Here is a 23,813-nt window from a genome sequence, read left to right as displayed (position 1 = left end):
AAAATTTGGCTCACACCTGTAATCTTTGCACTCTGGGAGGCTGAGGTGGGAGAATTGTTTGAGGCCAGGAGTTCAAGACCATCCTGAGAAAGAGCGAGATCCTGTCTCTACAAAAAATAGAAAAATTAGCCAGGTGTAGTGGTACACGCCTGTAGTCCCAGCGACTCAGGAGGCTGGGGCAGGAGAATCGCTGGAGGCCAGTAGTCTGAGGTTGCAGTGGGCTGTGATGACACCACTGTACACTGGCCCAGGCCACATAGTGAGACTCTGTTTCAAAAAAAAAGAAAGCAAGCAAAAATTTGAATTATGCAATCTGCACCCAAAATTTCTGTTTATATAGATTTATTTGCTTCCCCAGGATACAGTGTTGTACAGTGTTTTGGAATTATTAAATTCAGACTTTTCCATGTTAAGCTTGGATCCCATGCTGAATGGTGTAGGGTCTCTGTCCCACAGAATGTAAAGAAAGTGTCAAAACAAACTAACTCTTATGGGAACTGTGCTGTGCTCTGGCAGGTACAGTGCAGGTTGTATAGGTACATAGGACATTTTTATGCATCAAATACTTGAGGCTAACAGAGAAGCCCTTTATAGTTCCCCACTCTTTATGATTAAGCAGGAGAAAATTGAATACTTTCTTTTCACTATTCTTTTATATTGATTTCAATAATTTTATGGCATATTCCTGAATTTCTATTTAGGAGAAGATAATTATTTTCCTTAGGATTCTTTAGATTTATAAATATTAATAAATTTTTTCAAATATGGCCAAAGTTATTAATTTGCATGTGATATACTTTTTTTGTTCTTATTAAAAACTATGTTTTCTGTGGCTTGAATTTGATCTTCTGGCTTTAAAAAAAGTTTATGTATGTCTTTTCTCTCTTATATAGTCAACCTCATCCTCTCAACTGAATCTTTTTATAGGATCTCAAGCATTTTGAAGCCTTTAGTATTTGAAATGAATCCTTTGTTGAAACATGATTAACTGAATGTGCATTCTTTCCTGAAACCCTATTGAAATGAGTGTTGGTGTGTGTGTGTGTGTGTGTGAATCCATATATAGAGACAAAAAGAATGAGATAGACTAGAGTGTAGAAAAGATGACATTTTGGAAACTGGAAAGAAAGTGGTGGAAGTGTCTTTTGATTTAGCAGGAAAGGTAAGTGCCTGAGAGGGAAGGTCAAGGAACATGCCAGTTTGAGCCTCAAAACCATGGAAATCTCAAGAATTAGAGGCACCAGGTCCCTCTGGGGGTGGGGAAGTGAAGGGCCTGAGAATGGGGTGATTTCTCCCAGTCTGTGGTAGTTACATGCGCAGAGTCCTTCCCTAGCACCTGCAGCCAGCTCGCTACCTTTTTCTATACTGCAAAAGCCTTGAGGTGTGTTTTCTGAAAAGGGCAAATGAGAACAGTTCTCATTTAGACTGTCTTGAAAGTGGGTGATGCCCTTCTAGAAACAGGGGTACTAGAAAACAGTCTAGACTTCTACTTCTGGCCATGGCAGAGCAACTGCTAATGGACTTACATTCCCACCATCCATGATGAAACTGGGTAAAATACATGAGGCTATTGTTTTCCGGCACTGGGCAATAGGCAGTATAAGACTGCAGTCCCGAGAGGAAGTAAATAGAGGAAATGAGCCCACAGTTGCCCTGCTCTGTGTCTGGGAAAATGTCTTGACTGGGTCTTGGGGCACTGGAGATGCGATAAGAGTTCAGAGCAGTTGTGAGTGTCAGCACGTAGTCCTGGTAATTAAAACAGTGAATGCTGGGCCGGGTGCGGTGGCTCACGCCTGTAATCCCAGCCCTCTGGGAGGCCGAGGCAGGTGGATCACTCAAGGTCAGGAGTTCGAGACCGGCCTGAGCAAGAGCGAGACCCCCATCTCTACTAAAAATAGAAATAAATGATCTGGCCAACTAAAAATATATATATAAAAATTAGCTGGGCATGGTGGCGCATGCCTGTAGTCCCAGCTGCTCGGGAGGCTGAGGCAGTAGGATCGCTTAAGCCCAGGAGTTTGAGGTTGCTGTGAGCTAGGCTGACACCAGGGCACTCACTCTAGCCCAGGCAACAAAGCGAGACTCTGTCAATAAATAAATAAATAAATAAATGAATGAATGATAAATAAAAACAGTGAATGCTGGTTTAATTAGAAAGTCGGGTATGACTTTATTGAGAAGATAAGAGGAAGGATAGTGTATGTGCATTTTTGTTGGGGGTGGGTGTATGTGGAAGAGATTAATTGACTTGAGGTAGGACGTCAGTAGGTAAGGGTAGGGCTTATAAATACAGAGGTAAGTACCAAAAAACAAAACTAAAATAGAGGGCAGGGATTGCCGTAGGGTAGCAGCAATAGAGGTACAGGGTTTGGGATTGTTTGATTTTTGAAAAATCATATGTACGTATTTGAATTAAAATGAGGATAAAATTTGCATAACCATAGACCTTCCTGTGCCTTCTCATCTCTTTCCAGGTCCTTTCCCATCTGCCTCCTCCCTTTGTTCAGTCTGTCTTCTGGGAAGAGCTCTATTTCTGTTTCAGTTTCGCCACCTGTCACTCACTCCTTCACCCACCCTGATCTGATTTGGAACAATATTATTTCAACAAAATAATATTACTCTTGCTAAAGTCACCAGTGACCAACAGTTTGCTAAATCTAGTGGACTTTTCAGTTCCTTTTGCTTTTTGACTTTTCAGTGATACTCTGCACTTTTTGAAACCCTATCTTCACTGGATTTCTATAGGATAGCTCTCCTGGATTTGCTCTTAGTTCTTGGGGCCTAGGTCTCTTTCTGCCATATTCTATCCTAGGGAAGTCAAATCTGCAGTTATGGTTTTGGTTACTATTCTTGGGTGTCTCACAGATCTTCATCATGTGCTCTCCTGAACTCCCCAGCTGTATCTCCACATAGCTGCTTGGCATCTTCCCTTGGATTTCTAAAAGGCATCTGAACTTGGTCTGCCCCAAACTGAACTCAGCACACACGTGCACACACCACTGCCTTCTGCAAACTTAGTCTTCATCCCACAGTCCTTACTTCAGTACCCCGTGTAAGCCAGAAATGGAAGCTTTGTCCTTGAGACTTGCCTCTCCCTCATTCCCTGTCCAAAATTAAGTCCTGGTGATGTTTTCTCTAGGCTTTTTTTTTTTTTTTTTTTTTTTTGTAAGGCAAGCATGGAAATGAGGTTTATTGAGGAGAGAAAGATAGGATTATAGGGCAAGAGCAAGATACAGGTTTACAGAGTGTGATACATATGCCACAGATGACAACCAGACCCATTGTCACAGCAGAAAAAGAGAGCTAGGCTTTTTTTTGCTTGACTTGTTTTATGACGAAATTAAATAAAAACCTTATATGAGTTAACTCCAGAAGAACTCTCTGATACATAATCCTCTTGGGATCATTGTACTTTATTCTTGATCCTAATATAAAAATATATGAAGAAAAGACCTCTTAGGACTTTTCTGGCCCCCCATGGCTCTTTAACAGTAAAATTTAGTATGTAATTAAAAAATAGCGTCCAAGATTCATAGGTCTTAATATATTTAGTAACTCTTATCTATTTATCTTTATAAATTCTCTTCCTTTGTGCATGACTTATTTCTTATTAGCTTCATGCTCTTATTTTATACTGACCTTGAATTAAATTGCTGAAGGGGATGTTACAATACGGTTATTAAAAATATTTCAAAACTGTTAAAGTGGAAATAATTAAACTCTTCAAAACAGTTTCAAGAACAGTACAAAGATATCCTGTGTTCCCTCAGCCTGATTTCCCAGTTGTTAGAAATTTACCATATCTGCCTTATCACTCTCTCTTTCTCTGTAGATACAAGCCATTTTTTTTGGAACCATTTGACAGTAAGTCACAGATATGATGTCACAGGACCCCTCAATACTTCAATGTCTGTTTCCTAAAAAATAGAGACACTTTTCTACATGAATCACATTATGCCCATCAAAATCAGGAAATTAATACAATAGCACATTCTAATCCACAAACCTCATTCAAATTTTACTGATTTTCTCCAATAAAGTCTTTTATAGATCCGGGATCCAATATAGGATCACATGTTGCATTTAACTGTCATGTCTCATTAGTTTCCTTCTATCTTGAACAGTTCTGAGTCTCTCCTTCCTTTCATGACCTTGATATTTTGGAGAGGACAGGCCAATTACTTTGCAGAATGTCTATCAGTATGTGTTTGCCTGATGTTTCCTCATGACTGGATTTAGGACATGCATTTTGAAAGGCAGCTGTGCTCACCACTATACCACCAATGTACTCAGGACATACATTTTTGGCAGGAATACCACAGAAGTGATGCTGTGTTCTTCTCAATGCATCCTATCAGAAGGCACATGATGTTGATTTGTCCCATTGCTGATGACATTTACTTTTATCATTTGGTAAGATGATATCTGCCAGACTTTGCAATGGAAAGTTAATGAATAAATATTGTCTGGAGATATTTTGAGACTATGTAAAAATCCTGTTCCTGATCACACTTTCACCCATTTATATTAGTATCCAGTTTTGCTCCTTGACCAAAACAATTATTATAAGGGTTACCAAATGGTAATCATCCCTTCCATCATCGTTCTACATTTATTAGTTGACCTTGTATTGTAAGGGAAAGCTTTCCTGCCTCTGTATCCACCCCCCATTTATTTATTAATTGATATCAGTATGGGCTCCTAGGTTCCTATTTTATTCAATGGGTTATAGACAATTGCTCTCATTATATCATTTCTTTGATGTTCAAATTGTCCCAGATTTAGCCAGTGGGAGCCCCTTGGTTAGCTCCAGTGTCATTTTGACATATCTCCATGATCTTTTGGGAATTTCCATACTTTATGGCACATGATGTTCTAGGCTTATTCAATACTTTCCCTGCCTGAGCCCTGAAATTAGCCATTTCTCTGGTTCCTTTTGAGGAGAATAGTATTTAGAAACCAAAGTCTGGATGTCTGGCATGCTCATTGCTGCTGGTATACTCATCTTTGTGTTTATGTGTATATGTATGTATGTGTGTGCATGTATACATACATACATACATATACATTTGTTCCTTGTTCCTTAGTGGGGGATTCGGTCCAGGACCTCCTATAGGTACCAAAATCCATGGATGCTCAAGTCCCTGATATAAAATGGTGTAGTATTTGCATATAACCTATGCACATCCTCTTATCTACTTTAAATCATATCTAGATTACTTATAATACCTATAATACCTAATGCAATGTAAATGTTATGCAAATAGTTGTTACATGGTTTAGGGAATAATGACAAGAGGAGAACGTCTGTACATGTCCAGTACAGATACAATTTTTTTCTCAAATATTTTTGATCTACAGTTGGTTGAACTGTGGGGTTTACTTGGGTTTGTCAAGGAAAGGGAGGACTGAGGGGGCTGTGAAAGGAAGTGTGGAGGTGGGGAAAGAGGAGATTCACAGGGCTCAGTTGCAATCATGGAATACAGTGAAGTGCTGAGAATGAGCTTCCCTCGCTCATTCTCTTCCCTTATGGGACGGGAAAGGTCCGGGCAAGGAGATTTTAGGAATCCCAGAAGCTTTAATGTTTACTGTATTTTTAAGGCCTAGAATTTAAACAGTATTATAATCTGTAAGATTTAGAGATATGTTTCAGTTGTTCCCAAATGCTGGGGCTCATGATCTAACACAAGGTTCGTGGTGAAGGTTTCCTAGGCTCATGCTGTTCCTAACAGACGAGTCCCTCCAAGCTGAGTCAGGAGAGGCCTCTTCTGTGAAACCCTCAGTCATCAGACACCCGAGTGTAGCCCCAGGGTTTTCCCCAGTCTTGCCAGGCACAGGTGGAAAATCATCTGGAGGTCGGGTGACTGTTTTCTTCTGTTAATCCAGAATACTGAAATTTGAATAAAATAGCAATGTTGTTTCTTAATAATGTAATAAATACCCCTGAAACTAACATCTATTCAAGAATATGATTGTTCCTAATAATTTGTGGCCCTCTGGTATCCTGTTTGCCAGCTTTTCCCATCTTACCCCAGAAGTAACTATTAATACTTTTTGCATTTTCTGTTCATGGTTTTATTTTATTGAAATGCTTTCATTTATCAATATATGCATATACAATTGGGTTTTTTAAGCCATGATTATAATAAACCAAAGTACAAACAATTAGGGCATTTAAATTCCATTTTCTATTGATCAAATTACAAACAATGCATTATTGATAAATGTTGTCTTGTAATATATCTGTGCATTAGAATAAAACTTAAATTTATTTAAAAAAACATGTTGGCATAATGTAGCCATTTGTTCTCCTTGGGAAAACCTTAACCCTTTCATTTTTAGACTCTCACTTTTTATGAAGTAACGAAGCAAATGGTAACTTGTATGAAGAAAGTGGTGAGGCAGATGGTAGGGAATGAGGCAGAAAGTTGGCAGAGCTACCTGCTACCTTGGTATGATCAGTAGTCAAGAGGCACTGATGATGTTACTCGCTTGTGTTAATAATAATTCAATTTGTAATCTTTTTTTCTCTTATGTTTTTATGTATTACTACAGCTAAAGAAGTAAACAGCTCATGGCACGTTTAACAAAAAGATGACAGGCGGATACAAAAGCTATCCAGCATCTTTGGGCAGCCATTGAGATTATACGGAACCAGAAGCAAATTGCCAACATTGACCGTATTACCAAGTAAGTAAATTTAAACAAACAAACAAAAAAATCCTTGTAAAATTTCATGTGAGACCTTGGGGGAAAAGTCCAAAAATACTTTATTATGCTAATCAACATATATTACAAAGGACTGAAGTCACTTTCTTTGCAGGAGTATATAGTTGTTAGAAAAACAAATATAGAAACATACACAAGCAACTTGTGTTTATAAAATAAATATTAGATAAGTAAAATATCAGTATGTACTATTTATAATAGTTTTGCAGTTATCAGAATTTTTAACTCTTGGTAACTTTATTTAGGTCTTTTATTAAAATGGATTTTAGTTAATCATTTGCTTTTATGTAGTGAAGCTGTCTAAAAATAGTATACTGTTCATTACTCATTGTAATACAGGACAAGCACGGTATGCGCAGTAAGTAAATAACATCTTGGCTGTGTGCTCACGCTTGTAATACTAGCACTTTGGGAGGCTGAGGCAGGAGGATATCACCTTAGCCCAGGAGTTGGAGGCTGCAGTGAGCTATGATGATGGCACTGTACTCTAACTGGGGCCACAGAGCCCCTCAAAGACCCTCAAAAGAAAACAAAGCAAAATTGTATTAGGTCAAAGCCCACTGACAGCATTTTTAACAATTTCATTCTATATTTTAGAAATTATTAAATAAACCACTCGGTTTTGGTTTTTTTGTTTTTTGAGACAGAGTCTCACTCTGCTGCCCAGGCTAGAGTGCCGTGGCATCAGCCTAGCTCACAGCAACCTCAAACTCCTGGGCTCAAAGCAATCCTTCTGCCTCAGCCTCCCAAGTAGCTGGGACTACAGGCATGCACCACCATGCCCGGCTAATTTTTCTATATATATTTTTAGTTGTCCGTATGATTTCTTTCTATTTTAGTAGAGACGGGTCTCGCTCTTGCTCAGGCTGGTCTCGAACTCCTGAGCTCAAACAATCCATCCGCCTCGGCCGCCCAGAGTGCTGGGATTACAGGCATGAGCCACTGCGCCTGGCCAAACCACTCAGTTTTTAAAAAGAAATTTCCTCCCCACCCCAGTTTGTAATGCTATTTATATTGGTAGACAAAGATTCAGGATACAAAAAAAAAAAAATCAAACTAATTCATGACTCTTCTATTTACTTGTTATATACTAATTATAAGGATGTCTTAAAATAAGAACTTGGTTTTATTTTGTTTCTCTGGGTATTTTTAAAGGAATAAAGCCAAACGTATCCTAGCACTCTGGGAGGCCGAGGTGGGCAGATTGTTTGAGCTCAGGAGTTTGAGACCAGCCTGAGCAAGAGCAAGATCTGTCTCTACTAAAAATAGAAAGAAATTATATGGACAGCTAAATATATATATAGAAAAAATTAGCCGGACACGGCGGCGCATGCCTGTAGTCCCAGCTACTCAGGAGGCTGAGGCAGGAGGATTGTTTGAACCCAGGAGTTTGAGGTTGCTGTGAGCTAGGCTGATGCCATGGCACTCTAGCCCGGGCAGCAGAGTGAGACTCTGTCTCAAAAAAAAAAAGTCAAATTTATCTTTTTAAATGTTTGGAGGTTGGTTTTTTTGTTGTTGTTGTTAATTTAGATAAAATTTCTTTATACCTATTTCTCCATATTCTTTAAATGCTATTTGTAAAAATGGAAACAGATAATTTACAAAAGCTCACTTAAACACTTTTTGTTGGCTTTTGTTAATAAGTAACAAAATTGAATTTCATATATTTTTGTCCCTTCCCTGTATTCTGGTGAAGAAGATCATAAAATTACCTGCAAGGGAAGGAACAGAAGATGGAGAAAGGGTTCGGGCTCTGTGTGGCTCTGACTCTATGCTCACCCTCAGAATACTTTGACGCTGACCATGTTCAACTCTTAGCTCCTGTAGGTTAGTGGAAGGAACAAAATAATACTGTATGAAAAGTAAGAATAAAATAAATAGTACATTGTTTTTATTATTATAGTTTTAATTAAAGCAAATAATTTGAGGTGTGGTAGCTAAATACAAATTACAGAGAGGTGATGTTGATAATAAAAACATTTAAAGAAATCTCAAAGAATAAAAAGTATTTTCTTATGGTTGAGACTTTTAAGAAAACAGTTTTTGTATATCAAATTGCTCATAGAAGACCGCTGAAATAAAATACTGTTCTTTGGATTTGTTTTTAAAAATTAAAATCATGTAAGCTTCACTGAAACATTTCAGTTTTTCAGACTATTCGTTTTTCTCACGTGTAGCATCTTTCTAGATCTCACGTGTAGCATCCTTCTAGAAGCTCTAGGGATTTCCCTAGGAAGCTGTCAGACTCTCCTAGTAAATATTGCTGTTAGATTGTGACCACCTGCTGTGTGGGAGTCAGAGAATTAACCCCACAGTGCCGGGTGCAGACGTCTGTTGGATTATCGCAACACTTATGTGTGTACGTGTGTGCGCAAGTTAAACTGTGACAAAAGATGCGAAGGTTGTTAAACAGGATTGCACACACCTTCTCCTTTTGTATCGCGGCTTGTCGTTAAGTGTTCCTTTCTCTCCTTGCTTCATCGGTATAGCCTTAAATGATGCCAAGGCTTATTTTCCTTCATGTTGTGAGGTCCATAGTTCCTAATTAAATATCAATAAATTTATTTTACCTAGTAAATAGTCTTAGTTTTATTAGTGTCATCTAAAGATAGATAAAAAGAAAGGAAGAAAATCGGAGGTTAAGTGCTCAGGAGGGGTTCCCCGTGTGTCCTCTGCCTCGTCCCCTCTGAGAGCTGTGTCATATTTCCTCCCATCGCAGTGGCTCACGTCTCAGCGTTCTGTGCTTTTTTCCCAACATCAGTCACAGTCGTAACTATTTCCCTGCTGGACAGTTGGCTCCAGGGGGGACTGTGCAGAGAACTGCCTGACCCAGTGCCTTTGCTTCTTGGTTAACGTCAACTTTCTTGCCTGTTGCGCTTGCCTGAGGTCAGTTAGGAAGTGGCGTGGGATGAGGACAGGCACTCTGATCTTTTGCTGTAAAGCCTGATATGCCTATTCTGCACTCTCAAGCCTTGGATTCATTTTAAGTCAAGTTGTTCTGCTTATTTACAGGTAAGTCTCAACATAGAGGTGTCTTTTAAACTTTAGAAATGGCTGAAGTTACAGAAGGCTGCAGAAGAATTATTGTTAGGATTGCATATGTAGTCATTAAGTTTCACTCTTTATTTTGACTAGTGACTCCATTTTAAAAAAAATTGAAAGCTACATAGTTTTAGTCATGCATTCAAAGTTATGGGAGTTGGTGTGACTCCCTCTTAGGCTATCCTGCATCCTGCATCCTAAACATTATCATTTACTTTGGTATAATGGCTTCATTCTGCTTGTTTCTGTTTTGATCTGTGGATTTCTCATCCATCTTTTTTGTTGTGGCTTTCATTTGGGATTTATTGATTGGGGAAACTGGGTCATTTGGTTTCTCATAGTCTGGCTTTTGAGGATCGCAGCTCTGTGGTCCAGTTTGACCTGCTGCTCAGTCCTCTGTATTTCCCGGAAACTGATGGTTGGTCCAGAGGCTGTGGGGTGGGTCGAGGCTGTTGCACAGGCTGCGGAAAGTTGTGTTTTCAGGAGGCACACGTGTCAGTTTTCTCGTTTTGTGATATATGTAGCTATTGATGCTAGATCCAGTAATTCATTAAGAATTGCAAAATGATGGTAATCTAATTTTCTTTCCTTTGCTAACTGGAATGCCTCTGTAAGGACATAGGCTTCCCATTATCTGCTATTTGGTTATGCTGTGGTATGGTTCACATGGGAAAAGTAGGAGAAGTGTTTAATTCCTTCTCTTTATGTATTTACCAGTTTTCAAAATAGCATCCTTCAGTGGTAACCAGCTAGGTTTTTTCTTTCAGTTGTCATTTTTTGACAAAATCCTTTCTGATGCTGAGGTTTTCCCATCTTTGACCAGTGGGGGCCTCTGTGTTGGATCCCAAAGTTTGTTCCTGCTTTCTCGGGTGACAAGGTTTAAGGCCCATTTTGTACACATCCTAAACCACTGCTTTCTTCCAAGGGCTCCGGTTTCTTTTAGTTTGAAATTGTATTTCAAGAGTACTTTCTGGCCACTCCGTGTTGCTACTGTGTTGTCTCTCTAGGCCTTGGAATGGACAGAGTTAGGAAATCAATATACTTTTAAAAGATAAAAACACCTCATTAATTCATACTGATATTTTCCATTGAAATTTATGGCTACTGGGTTTTATGTATCTCTTCTATCTAAAATCTTACCTCCTCTCTGACATGGTGAGAATTGTGGATATCATGAACAATAAAATTTTAGAATATCATATAATTAGTCAATATTTTATGCAACATTATATACACAGCTATCTGAGAATAAGAAACAAAATTATATATAGTTAAGATTATATTACTATTATATATATTTAGTTTATATTATTTGAGGCCTGTCTTAGTGTGTTCAGTCTTCTTTTCCTGTCTTCTGTTTGTAATTTTCAATTGAATTCTTTTCATCTTTTTTCTTTTTGATTTTTAATTTTTTCATTCTTTGCAACTTATGTTTATCTGATATTATCTGCTGTATAATCACTCTTGTGTAGCTTCTAGTTTAGACTTCACTTCTGAAGTGATTTCTTTTCCATTTACTTCAAATGTTTAACCCATTCCTGAGTTTTTCTAATTCTGATTTACAGCATTCCTATTATATCATTTTCTTAATGTCTTTTCTCATTTCTTGAAACAGTGGATCCTGGTTTTCTTCTGTTTTGCAGACATATCTTTCTGACATGCCTTCATCTAAGGGTGTCACTCTGTCCTGTGAGCCGCAGTCCTTCCTGTTGTCATTCTGGTGTGAAAATCTGTTTTCCCAAACTTGTAGCAGGTAGAAGTGGGTCTGAATCCTTTTACTAGATTTATGGCTCTAATGCTCTTCTTATGCCAGTTTTGTGAAGTGCTAAAAATATGGCCTCATATTTCTTGAGATTTCCTAGGTTTTTCTCTATCTTTCCCCCATTTTTCCTTGAACCACCCTTTCTTATACTAAAGGTCTTTTTAACTGACTCCAGTAGTATTTGATATTTTAATTCCTCACACTTATCTATAATGTGGGGCTTTGTCCTGGAAGGGAGCTTTGCCTAATTTTGGGTGTTCAGAGGACTGTCGTGCTCCAGCTCCTGAGGACTTTACCATGGATCCGTGCGTTACTGTGAATCATCTCATGTGAGGATGTCTCACCCTGTCCATTGCAGCTGCAAGGTTGGTCCTCCTGTGCTCAGCTCCCCTAGATTCCCCACTGTGTCCCTCCTTGTCCTCCGTAGCTGTCAGTACTGATTGCAACTGTAGCTCTTGCAGATTTGTCCTGACTGCTCAAATTTTGGGATTCACAGGACTCCTTATCACTTAATTTTTGTGGTACTGTATATGTTGTCCCAGGGCCTTTTGCTTTGTTTTGTTTGCTTCTCTTCCAGTAACTCTGTCTAGGAGGTTCAGGGGTGAGTTTAAAACTGTTACCTCCACCATCTTCCCAGCTGACAACAATCTTGTGATTTATCTTTAAAAAAAAAAAAATTTGTTGCTAAAGGCACTGGATATTTTCTGGAGTTCAAAAGCAGAGCTAAAAGCAATAAAAAAAAATCCCTTTTAGCAGAAACAAACCCAAGGCATGTTCTTCATGTTTGTATATAACACTGGACACCTCAAAATCCACAGCAATCTCATCATCAAATACAGGATCCTGAATGTTGTAAGACTTACATTGCAATTTTAAAAGGAAATTCCATGAGTAGAATTTGTGGCCTTTTAAAGTAGTTAAGCCTCAGATCCTCATAATTGATTGAACTCTTAGGAACTAATAATAATCTTTTTGTTTTTTGTTTTTTTTTTGAGACAGAGTCTCGCTGTGTTGCCTGGGCTAGAGTGAGTGCTGTGGTATCAGCCTAGCTCACAGCAACCTCAAACTCCTGGGCTTAAGCAATCCTACTGCCTCAGCTTCCCGAGTAGCTGGGACTACAGACATGCGCCACCATGCCCGGCTAATTGGAACTAATAATAATCTTCTTATCTCAATAAAAAAATAGGAGAATGTATCTGTGTTCATTCTAGATGTTTATTCCACCTAAGTATGATGATATCCAACATTCAGAGTTCATAGCAGTACCTGTCCATGATACCTCCCCAGGAAAGAGTGTTCTGAGTCCTTTTTACCATTTTCTTTTAATTTTCCTTTTTTAAAAGAACTGCTAGTGCTGTATCCAAGAAAGTAGGAAAGGTGCTGTAAGTTACAGAATCACTGCTGAGATTTATTCAATAATTCAAATCTTTAAAAATATATACCTAAGGGAAACTTCTTTCACAAGTTTTATTATTTTGCTATGGAAAGTATTTTTACTAAAAAGATCAATCTGACCTCAAAACACCTATCTGGGATTAAGTCTGATGTTTTGATTAATGGTGAAGCTGTCCCTCTGATTTACAGCTCATGTTTATAAATTAATAATAACATAAATTCTATAGATGACTTCATTTGGGAACTAAATAAGCATGAATTTTGGCCTCTCAGTAAAAACGTTTTACATTTCTAGAAATGGATGTCTTCTAATGTTTAATCATCACAAAATTGAAACAATTGAGTCATTTTATTATTAAAAAAGGAAATACAGTAGTCAGTTGAGGGTTGTATGAAGATACGCATGATAATAGTAGTCCTCTTTTCAGTTTAAATGTCTGTAAACACTATAGTTGTCACATGAATTCATCACTTTTATGTAATTTGGATAGGTGTCATTAAAGCTTTGAAATACTCAGTTACTTATCATTTCTATTAAATATTTATAAAATATTTTTATGCTTCAGATGATGCCCTTGTTTTACAGATTTCCAATCAAGATGTAAAGGGTGAAGAATCAAAGAACAAAGAATCAGTAACAAGTGAAATTTAAGCCTTCAGTCATGCAGATTCCTAATATGATTCATAACTCATTGTCATGTTATTTCTCTAAATGCCATGTATAGTTTAATGTCCAATAAAATCAAGTTACATATATCACTTGCTTTTCTTTAAACCAAACAAATTATGCACATCTAATTTGGGTAATTATAACATGGCATTAGAAGTTTATCATTATTTTAAGTAATAGTTATAGTTTAAAGACATGCTTTTGAAACAGATATGGATTTTTTACTAGTCTCTGCTGGCATTATTAGCTAGGCAGTGTGATTGGGGAGGTTAACTTATTTTTTATTGACTACTGGGAAAAAGCAATCAAAATAGTCAACCTATGTGTTTCCTTTCTGTCTTGAGTAACTTTGACTTTGTGTTTTTAGAGGTGATCACATTGTGACTAGCATGATTAGACTAACAGCAGATTGGTAGACTAGTCCCAATCAAGTTAATGTTTCAGAATAGGGCATCGATTAATTACATGTATTGCTTACTTTAGGGTCAAACCCAAGTTAGAAAAATGTGACCTCTGACCTCTTGTGACATGTTTGGCATTGAAAGTTCTGAGTTCTCCTGGAGTTCTTCCTGTTGCTACAGATATACATAAGCCCAAACTGCAAGTCCTCTTCATGTGTAGCTTGACTTTGAAGTTGCAACTAGGTACATATTATTTCTTTTTTTATGTATTATAATTTCACTTGTTGAAGCCCAATTTCCAGAAACTGTTTATTTAAGTTAAAGTTTGCTATGTCTCTCTCTCTTAGAATTATTAGAGAGGAGGAGAATGGCCATTCCTAAGTTACTTCTTTGTAAATAAGTTAGTTTGAAAAACTACCTGTTATTATGCTGTTCATGTAATTCCAAGGATTCTGCATGGAATTACTCATTGTATTCTCCTTTCAATCTATATGGATTTATTCTTCTTATGTATCTTATTGTGAAAGTGGATTGGCAGGTATACTTTACCACTGTTATCATTACTATTTTATTTTACCTGATAGCCTTACAGAAGAAGTAGCTAATTCTGAATAACCAAAGTCCATGGTGAGTTTTTTCCAGGAAGCCAAAATCTTCTGACATTCATCTTGCCTTGGATTGTCTAGCTGTGTTCATGTGCTTGACATTTCTTTGCAGTTCTATGAAGGAAACATACAGACAAGGCACATAGAAATGTAAACAGCTGTTAAAGAATCAGACAGTAGTACCTAGTAATAGGAGAGGGTCGTTACCACATGATGAGGGTTTATTAATTTACAACACTGGAGGCTTTGTTTGAGGGGAGAGACACCAGGAGAGCTCGGAAGGCCTTGTGGGTGGCATGGAATTAGTCAGGCCTCAGTCGTCGGATGGGGTTTGACATGGCAGAGAGGACAGTCCAAGTAGAGGGACCGTGGGTTGTAAGGAAAGTGGATAAAAAGGCAGAGAGGTCAGACTAGGAAGGCCTTGAACGCTAGCGTTGACATTTTAATCCATAGGTAGAGGGGAATAGTGAGTGCTTTTTGAATAGAAAAATGGTAAAAATACAACATACTCATTTTTTTCCCTCTCAGGCTAGACTGAATGGTCCCCTCAAATGTCTCTTGAGTCCATCTGCTCTTCCCTCTTCTGGGCTGAGTTTTCACTCTTGTGATTTCCTGCCTGTTCCTCCAGCCCCTGTTTTTCCACAACGTCATCTCAGATCGCTCTACCATCGCAGGCCTTTCTCTCTTGCCCTCAAAGCCCACATTCCTGGGCAAAGGTGTCGCTGTCTTGGCCCGTGTCTTCCACATCACCTCCGCCGCCCCCACTCTGCTACGCTCCAGAAGCCAGAGATGTGCTTGGAAGGTCCTCAGGTCTGTGTCTCCCACACGCCACATGGGATGACCTTCCCAGACTCTTCTTCCAAATGTCATCCCTGGGAAGTCTTTCCTGACACTGTTAAGCCAACCTAATTTTACCAGTTATTTTTCTAAATTTTAGGTCTGATTGTGTTCTTAAATCCTCTTTTGATTTCCCTATTGTGCATAAAGTCCAAATAATGGAGCAGGGCATTTTTATAAAGCTCTTCACAATTAGATCATAATATTTCTTCTTTTTACAACCAGCCTTTCCCCTCTCAGTGTTCCATCTGATGAGACAAGTCTCAATGGCCTGAGCACTCTATAGATATTTTTTTTTAAGAGATGGGATCTCGCTAGGTTGCCCAGCCTGGACTCGAACTCTTGGATTCAAATGATCCTCCCACCTCACCCTCCTGAGTAGCTGGGATTACAAGCATGTGCCATCATGCCTGGCTTGGATTTTTAATTTTGTATTTTTCCTTCATTAATGGACAAAATCATACCCAGTCTTTCAAGATCCAACTAAAATATCATCTCCTTTGAGATTTTGATACATTCCTCATTGTAACCAATCCTGTTCCCCTTTGTCTTTATTCTCATAGTAATAGATATAAAATTTGATTTTATTAGTTATTGAAGTCTCCTATGATCTTTGAAATATATTTCCATTTCTTTTATTGACTGTGAGAACCTTAAGAGTAGGGAATATCTCTTCTATTTTTGTATCTTAATGTGAAACAGTGATTGAGACATTAATAATAATATTCAGTTTTATTAACTGCAGAAGTGGTTTTAAGGAGGATTATAATAATTGGTAACATTAAATGAGCCATTATTTTGTGACAAGCACTGTGCTATGTATAAGTTACTTATTTAATTTTCACAGCAACGCAGGCATGTGGTCATTACCCCCACACTGCTGAGAAGGTACTGTAGTGAGAAGGTGAAGTAGTTGCCCAAAGTCATCCAGGTTGTTGGTGGCAGAGCTAAAATTTGAAAATAGGTCCATCTAATGTTGGAGTTCAAGCTACTAAACATTTAAAATTTTTTCTTCTGGTATTTAATGGGTTTATATTTATATCTTTGCAAACTTTGAAGTTTTCAAAACATGATCATCTCCATGGTACTTACATATTATCTCATTTCATCCTCACAACTGTGAGTTAAAACTAGCCGCACTTTATAGGTGAAGAATGCAGCTCTCAGTAAATTATTTGTCCCAGGTTAAGTGTTAGAATTAAGAAGAACCCAGTGCTTCAGAATATATTCTAGAATTTTAAAATTAACTCCATTTGATACAGAATCTATAAAGATGCTGTTTAGGTTTTGAAGTTTAACACTTTTTGTTCAATGCAATTTTAAAGTAAAATATTTGTTTGCCATGAAATATTACATTCCTAAACGTAACATAACCATATAATAGGATACTTGGGAAATAGAAAAACAGAAAAATAACCACCTGTAATTTCTCTACCCAAATTCAACTAAGGTACTCATTTTGATGTTGTTCTTTCTAGTCATTTTCTGTATATGTATGTGTTGTCTCAGCATGGCTGAGTCGTCCTTCATGTTGTCGTGTGGCCACCGCAACATGTGATGGTGGCACGGGGCTCCCCCTGGTAAGACGGCACCTCCCCATACCTGGGAGGGAGGAGAAGCGAGGTGAACGAGCACTTGTTATGAGGTTTGCATTATCTCATTTACCCGCAACACAGCCACATGGCACTGGCTTTAATGATTGTCTAGGTGTGCAGGTGGAGATGCAGGCGGAGTGAGGGCTTCTCCTGCCGTACAGCAGCCGCTGTGCACAGGGGACCCGCAGACTCCAGAGGCCTCGCCTCCCCCGGGCGCTCACGGGGCCGCCGCATCTTCTATTAAGTTCTCGTAACAAAGCTCCGTGCTCCAGCTGCACAAATAAATAGTGGGGTGAAAGCTCAGAGGGGTAACCTATACCAAGGAGCAGGAATTACTTTTGTAGGACTAAGGGCAAGGGACTGGGCACTTTACGTGCATTACCTCATCTGGCTCTGTCTACAACCCTGAGGTGAGTGTCCTCTGCCTTTTTCATCACGCTGCCATCACCATCGCATGCTAGGATAACCTGGGTGTTTTCACCATGCTCCGTGTCCCCTCGCATCATACCCTTGCCTCGTGCTTTGAATTATTTCCCTACTGTGGACACGCAGGCGAGTGTCTCTGGCTTCCTTCCAGCACAGATAACTGTGCATTGCCCCAGCTCTTCACGGCCACTCACTGGGATGTAGGTCCAGAAAGAATTCCTCCGTGGTGATGCCATACGCATATGGGTACTTAATTTGACTAAGCTCTTAAGAAAGGATGCCTCAGTCTACAAGTTCGGTAGCACTGTGCACATTGGGTTTTATTTTCCTGTACATCTGCATATACTGGATGTTCACTTGCCCCAATTTTGTCATTCAGAGGGATGTTTTAATTTGCATTTCTGTATTTGGTTTAGGCAGCTCATGGTGTTCTTATATGGTTCTGGGCTTCCTTTGCTGCGGGTGCCTGTTACTGCCTTCTGCCCATTTCCCACTGGGATTGCTGTCTTTTCCTGTTGACTTCCAGAAGCTCTTGTTACACTGGACAATAATTCCTTTATAGGTTTTATGGTTTGTAAATCTTTTCTCTGTCATCTGTTTATTAATTTTTTCCATAGTTTTCTTTACTGAACAGAAACTTCTAATTTGGATGTGATCAAATTCAGTCTAGTTTGCCTACTGTTTTATGCTTTTGAAATTTTATTTAAGAAGTCCTTAAGGCAACAAGAATATTCCCTACATTTTCCTTTACTAACTTTATAGTTTTACCTTTCATAGGTCTTTAAACCATCTGTAGTTATCTTTTTATGTGTTAGGTGAGGATCTACCTTACTTTATTGTTTGTTGTGAGTCTACCTTCTTCTTTAGACTTTAAACTTAAAAGTCTTAAGAACTCTTGTGGGAGATACTTTAGGGGCCCCTGTAGCAGACCATGTGGTTGAATTGCTTGTTGGCAGTGCCATAGTGTTCTTTGCCCTCTGCCGTGAAACCTCTTCCCACCGGTGTGTGGTCTCTGTGAGGCAGGGGTCTCTGTCGCGTGTGGCTGGCATGTGGCCCTCACCCAGCTGTCTCCAGCAGTGTTTATTACATGCTGGGTGCACGTGAGCTCTTTTCCTGTAGCCAGTTTGTCCTTCTGAGAGAAAGCTTGAAAACGTTAATAGACCGAGACTAATGCTAATATTGCTCTACTATTAACTGGCTGTGTTTTCTGGAGGGAGTCATTTTTCTTACTTTGTCTGTAAATCGGTGCCTCTGTGTCACCACCGTCTCATTCAAGATACAGGAAGTTCCCTGTGCTCCTGTGTGGCCAGCCCACCCTGCCCTCCAGCCCCACTCCATCACCAATTGGCTGTCACAGTGATGAGCTTTGCCTGCTTTGGAATTTTATATAAGTGGAATTATACAGTGTATTACTTTTCATGATTGGCTTTTTTGATCAACATGTTTTGTGATTCATCTGCTTAAGGATGTTGGTGGTTCATTCTTTTTCATTGCTGAGTAGTAGTCCATTGTGTGCATATATATATATACCATGATTTTTTAAATCCGTTTAGCTGCTGAAGGGACATTTGGGGGTTATTATGACATAAGATAGAGTGTGCTTTTATGTACAGGTATAGGCGTGTATTGGGATAAATATCTAAGAGTGGAATCACTAGGCCATATGATAAATGTATGTTTAACTTTATTAGAAACAGCACAACTGTTATCCAAAGTGAAGAGTTTACATTTCCACCAGCAGTATATGAGAATTCCAAGTTTTCTACACCTGGTATTGTCCATCTTATAAAATTTGTGTCATTCCAGTGGGTTTGTTAGTGGCATCTCACAAAGTTTAAGTTTGCATTTTCCTGATGTAAGCACCTTTTAATGTGCCTATTGACCAATGATATCTTCTTTCACAAAGTGTCTGTTCAGTTCCTTTGCCCATTTCTTAGTGAGTTGGTTTATTTCAGCATTCTTACTGAAGTGTTATAGAGTTCTTCATATGTGCTGAATACGAGTTCACTGACAGATCTATATATCTGTGGTTCTAGAAGGAGATAATAGAGGAAATGAGGAAGAATCACTATTTATAGAGATATTGGGTAAAAGATACTAGTACTCAATCCAGGAAGCCCAGTGCAGAACAAATCAAAAGGATATCCACATTTAGCCATATTATAGTGAAAACTGCAGAATTTACTAGAGGGAAAGAGAAAACCTTAAATACAGACAATAGATTTTTGAAAAGACATCATTTATAAAGGTGTGGTAGTTAGACTCATGACTGACTTCTTAACTGCAGCACTGGAATTCAAATGACTGGAACAATAGCTTCAATATGTCTTGAGAGATATTAACTCTCAGCCTAGAATTACTTACCTTTCAAGTAAGAAATTGAAATAAAGGCTTTTTTAGACAAAGTCTGAGAGAAAAGAAATTCTTAATGGTTTACATTAGGTAGAAAAAAAATGATCCCAAATGAAAGTTCTGAAATGTAAGAATGAATAAGGAGCAAAGTTGATAAGTGTGGTTAAAATTAAAGCATGAACTATAAAATATAAAAATAACATTCAATTTGTGAAAAATAATTAGGCCAGAGCAACTGTAACACCAGCAGCAGAATATAGAAACAACAAAGGATCATTAGCAGCAGAACAGATAGTCATATGTTTATATAACAGGCTATTACACTACAATAAAAATAAACTGTCGCCTCACACATCAATATGGATTAATTGCAAAAATGTAATGTCAAAGAAAGGAATCAAATTACCAAAGAATACTTGGAGAATGACTCCATTTCTGTAAAGCTCAAAAACCGGCAGCACAGAGCAACGTGTTTTTAAGGAATGCACATACACAGGACCCAACGGTATGAAGACAAAAACGGGGAGATGGTTACCACAGGATTAAGGACACTGGCGGTGGTGGCGGGAGCCAGCAGGAGGGGGCCTATCCAAGGAGCTTCTGCTCTTTCTGAGGCGAGGTGGTGGTTTCTCTGGTGTTTCTTTTATTCTTCAAACTGCACATATTTTAAAATACTTCCTTGTATGAGTAATTTCTAAATGAAAAATTTTAAAGAAGGAGTAAGTGGATGGCACAGAAGCCTGTTGGGGAACGTGGATGATAAACAGGGGTCAGGAGGTGGGATATGTAATGAAAGGATTGATTATCCTGCCTGGTCGGATCACTGTTGTGTTGCCAGCAGAGTTTTCCTTCTGTTCCCAGATGTGCACATCTCAGTCACATTCAGGCATTGACAGCCTATTCCACTATGTTTTAGGGAACCGGTTCATTCAGTAGTAATCATCATCATTTAAGTCAACTGTTTCTTTTTAGGTATTTCTCTTTTCTTCCACTGAAGACTTTTCTATGCGAGATTATCAAACTGAAAATGATATCCTAATTACATGGAAACTACATTATTTGAATGCTGTGTGTTTTTGAACACTTGGCACTATAGAAAGAAGTGTATTTGGCTGAGTGTTGTTGTGAGTAGAATTCTATCAAGTGTTATCAAGAGAAATTTCATACAGAATTGAAAAAGAAGGCCTAGTATTTACCATTAATTATTTTTCTCTGACAAATGGACAAAGCATATAATTTTATTGTGACCTTTTTTTTAGTTTTTATTTCAATAGATTTAGGGGGTACAAGTATTTTGGGTTACATGGATGAATTATATCATGCTGAGGTTAGGGCTTTTCAGGTACAATGTACATTATTATGATAATATTTTATAATTGAGTTTAAAATGAAAATAGAAGTTTTAAAAACGTATATGATTTAGAAAGATGTAATTACATAATTTATTTTGAAAGAAAATCCATTCAACAAAATTAGTAGGTTATACATCATAAAGTTTGCTAATCATTGAAAGTTTGTCTTAGAGTTCTGTTAAAATAGATTATGTACTAAGTGTTGTACAAAATACAGTTAGATTTGGTTTAGGGCTAGTAAATGTATATAATAAGAAAAACATATAACAAATATTTTCAATGGTGGAATTGAGCTTTAATGTAACATTTTGAAACATCCCATTTCATTATGAGACATTGATTAATTCCTATTCTCAACTGCTGAGGAATGGAGAAACAAAAGAGATGGGAATATTTGCCACTGGCCAAGAGTGAGACTGGCGCTGTCACCAGTGCTGTCGGTACAAGACGCAAGCCACACAGCGCAGGAAGCAGGGTCCCCATTATCCTGAAGGAAGAATAAAATTCGGTTGGCTTTTAATCCATGTGTGTGCATGTGTGCACATTGTCCTCATGTGTATCAGTCAGTATACATGGTATATTTTATTAGAGCTTTTGTTCCAAAAATATTTTGAGGACAATTAGAAAAGAAGATACAGAGTAAGGCTATATATATTAGAAGGGGATGAGAAGGATGAGGAAAAGAGAAATGAAGTTTAGGATCTAAAATAGAGCCAGGAGGAAACCTAATACGAGAAAGTCTTCCATGAATTCCTACAGCTTGTTAAGGATGTGTCACAAATTTGGGTTTTGGTATAAAAGGGCAAGCTCAACATTTTAGTGATGGCCATAAAGCAAATTTGTTGCCCAGGTGAACCGTAGCTATTATTCACAATGCTAAAACCAGAAAGAAATTTATCCTGAGGGTTTTCAGAAAGGTAACCATTTTCTAATTGATGGCAGAGCATAGCCCTGTGTCTTGAGTAGTCAAGGTTGGGCTTTCGGGTCCGATTTTGACTAAACTGTCACTGGTTGTGTGATGAAGAGTGTCCCAGGACAGTCCTCTGCTGTTGCCTGTGCTCTTTTTCCCAACTACCAAGGAAATGGACTGTACAACTTACAGTATATTTTAGGCCTGGTGCAGTGGCTTGTGCCTATAATCCTAACACTTTGGGAGGCCAAGGAGGGAGGACTGGTTGAGGCCAGGAGTTCAAGACCAGTCTGAGCAAGAGCGAAACCCCATCTCTACTAAAGTGGGAGGGGGGGAGAAAAGCCAGGTGTGGTGGCATGTGCCTGTAGTCCCAGCTACTGGAGAGCCTGAGGCAGAAGGATCACTTGAGCCTAGGAGTTTGAAGTTGCAGTGAGCTGTGGTAGTAACACTGTACTGTATCCCAGGTAACACAGTGAGCTGTGGTAGTAACACTGTACTGTATCCCAGGTAACAGAGCGAGACCTTGTCTCCAAAAAAAGAAAAAAGAAAAAGACACCCCCCCCCAAATTTACAATATGTTTAATCTTCAGATATGAAACAAGTACATTATTCTTGAACCTATGGTGAGTTTTGCATCGTTACACAGATATGTCATTTTCATCAGTTGTGTCATTGTTTTTGTTTTTTGTTTTTTTGTTTTTTTTTTCTTTGAGACAGAGTCTCGCTTTGTTGCCCGGGCTAGAGTGAGTGCCGTGGTGTCAGCCTAGCTCACAGCAACCTCAAACTCCTGGGCTCAAGCGATCCTACTGCCTCAGCCTCCCGAGTAGCTGGGACTACAGGCATGCGCCACCATGCCCGGCTAATTTTTTTTCTATATATATTTTTAGTTGGCCAGATAATTTCTTTCTATTTTTGGTAGAGACGGGGTCTCGCTCTTGCTCAGGCTGGTCTCGAACTCCTGAGCTCAAGTGATCCACCCGCCTCGGCCTCCCAGAGTGCTAGGATTACAGGCATGAGCCACCACGCCCGGCCTAGTTGTGTCATTGTTATAGACTGGTAAGTTTTTAAAAAGTTGGTAAAACTTGGGGCTAGGTCTAATTTAATTGTGTAAAAAGATTAGAGCAAGCTATAAAATGTACAATTCATCATTACTGAAATCACAACTTAGAATTAAAAAATACTTTTTATAAAATGGAACCAATGTTAATAATGTAAGTAGTGTATGTGTCACAGTAAAAACGGTTTATTTCTCCCAAATGAAAACTCTGCCTGTTATGGAAGGGATAGTTAAGTCTCTACTAGCTTTAAGATAAACAAATGTTTTACTTTTCTACTTTTAATTAATGTCACTGCATAAATAAGAGGTCAAAATCTAATGTAATTATTTGCAGTGTAACCTTTGGGACAATCATAATAGAGAAACTTTTTACAGAGAAAGTATTTGTAATGCCTTCACTATTCATGAAAGATATAATGGAAAGAAAAGGGATTTTATTGGTTAGTTAATCCCCATAAAATCTACATAATCTTTCACATATATTTTTATTTCTCTTGGGTATACACCTAAGCGTGGGAATGCTGGGTCCTACGGGAGGTAAACACTTAACTTTTTAAGACATTGCCCAACTGTTTTCCAAAGTGGTGGTTCCATTTTACATTCCTACCAGCGGTGTATGAGAGCCCCACTTTCCCCCATCCTTGCTAACATGTGGAGTCAAGACTGGCTATATAATTTGC

At 38.5% G+C, this 23,813-nt stretch overlaps 3 long non-coding RNA genes across 10 annotated transcripts in view; 1 reads left to right on the top strand and 2 right to left on the bottom strand.

Moving 5' to 3' along the window:
• The window catches only part of LOC123620603, a 32,185-nt gene extending 18,498 nt beyond the window's left edge, over positions 1-13,687 (top strand). For 5 of the 7 annotated variants that reach the window (XR_006728916.1, XR_006728910.1, XR_006728915.1 and 2 more), the window contains exons 2-3: positions 6,556-6,690; positions 13,515-13,687. This is a non-coding gene — a long non-coding RNA (uncharacterized LOC123620603). Of the gene's footprint in view, positions 1-4,105; positions 4,414-5,134; positions 5,158-6,555; positions 6,691-13,514 lie in introns of those variants that run through there. The other 2 variants (XR_006728913.1, XR_006728914.1) reach the window with 2 other exon arrangements.
• Positions 5,317-23,813, bottom strand: part of LOC123620604 — a 55,104-nt gene continuing 36,607 nt past the window's right edge. Inside the window, exons 4-6 of one of the 2 annotated variants that reach the window (XR_006728917.1) lie at positions 14,577-14,718; positions 8,442-9,270; positions 5,317-5,890 (exon numbers count right to left, since the gene is read on the bottom strand). This is a non-coding gene — a long non-coding RNA (uncharacterized LOC123620604). Of the gene's footprint in view, positions 5,891-8,252; positions 9,271-14,576; positions 14,719-23,813 lie in introns of those variants that run through there. The other variant, XR_006728918.1, reaches the window with a different exon arrangement.
• LOC123620605 lies at positions 19,130-21,054 on the bottom strand. Its single transcript, XR_006728919.1, has 2 exons — positions 20,221-21,054; positions 19,130-19,494 (listed from the first exon to the last, which is right to left on the bottom strand). It is a non-coding gene; the product is annotated as an uncharacterized LOC123620605 (long non-coding RNA).

Source organism: Lemur catta, chromosome 15 (genome assembly GCF_020740605.2).
Source record: "Lemur catta isolate mLemCat1 chromosome 15, mLemCat1.pri, whole genome shotgun sequence".
Lineage (NCBI taxonomy): Eukaryota > Metazoa > Chordata > Mammalia > Primates > Lemuridae > Lemur > Lemur catta.
The sequence above is the reverse complement of the archived record's forward strand: the minus strand, read 5'-3'. Positions and strand labels throughout refer to the sequence as shown.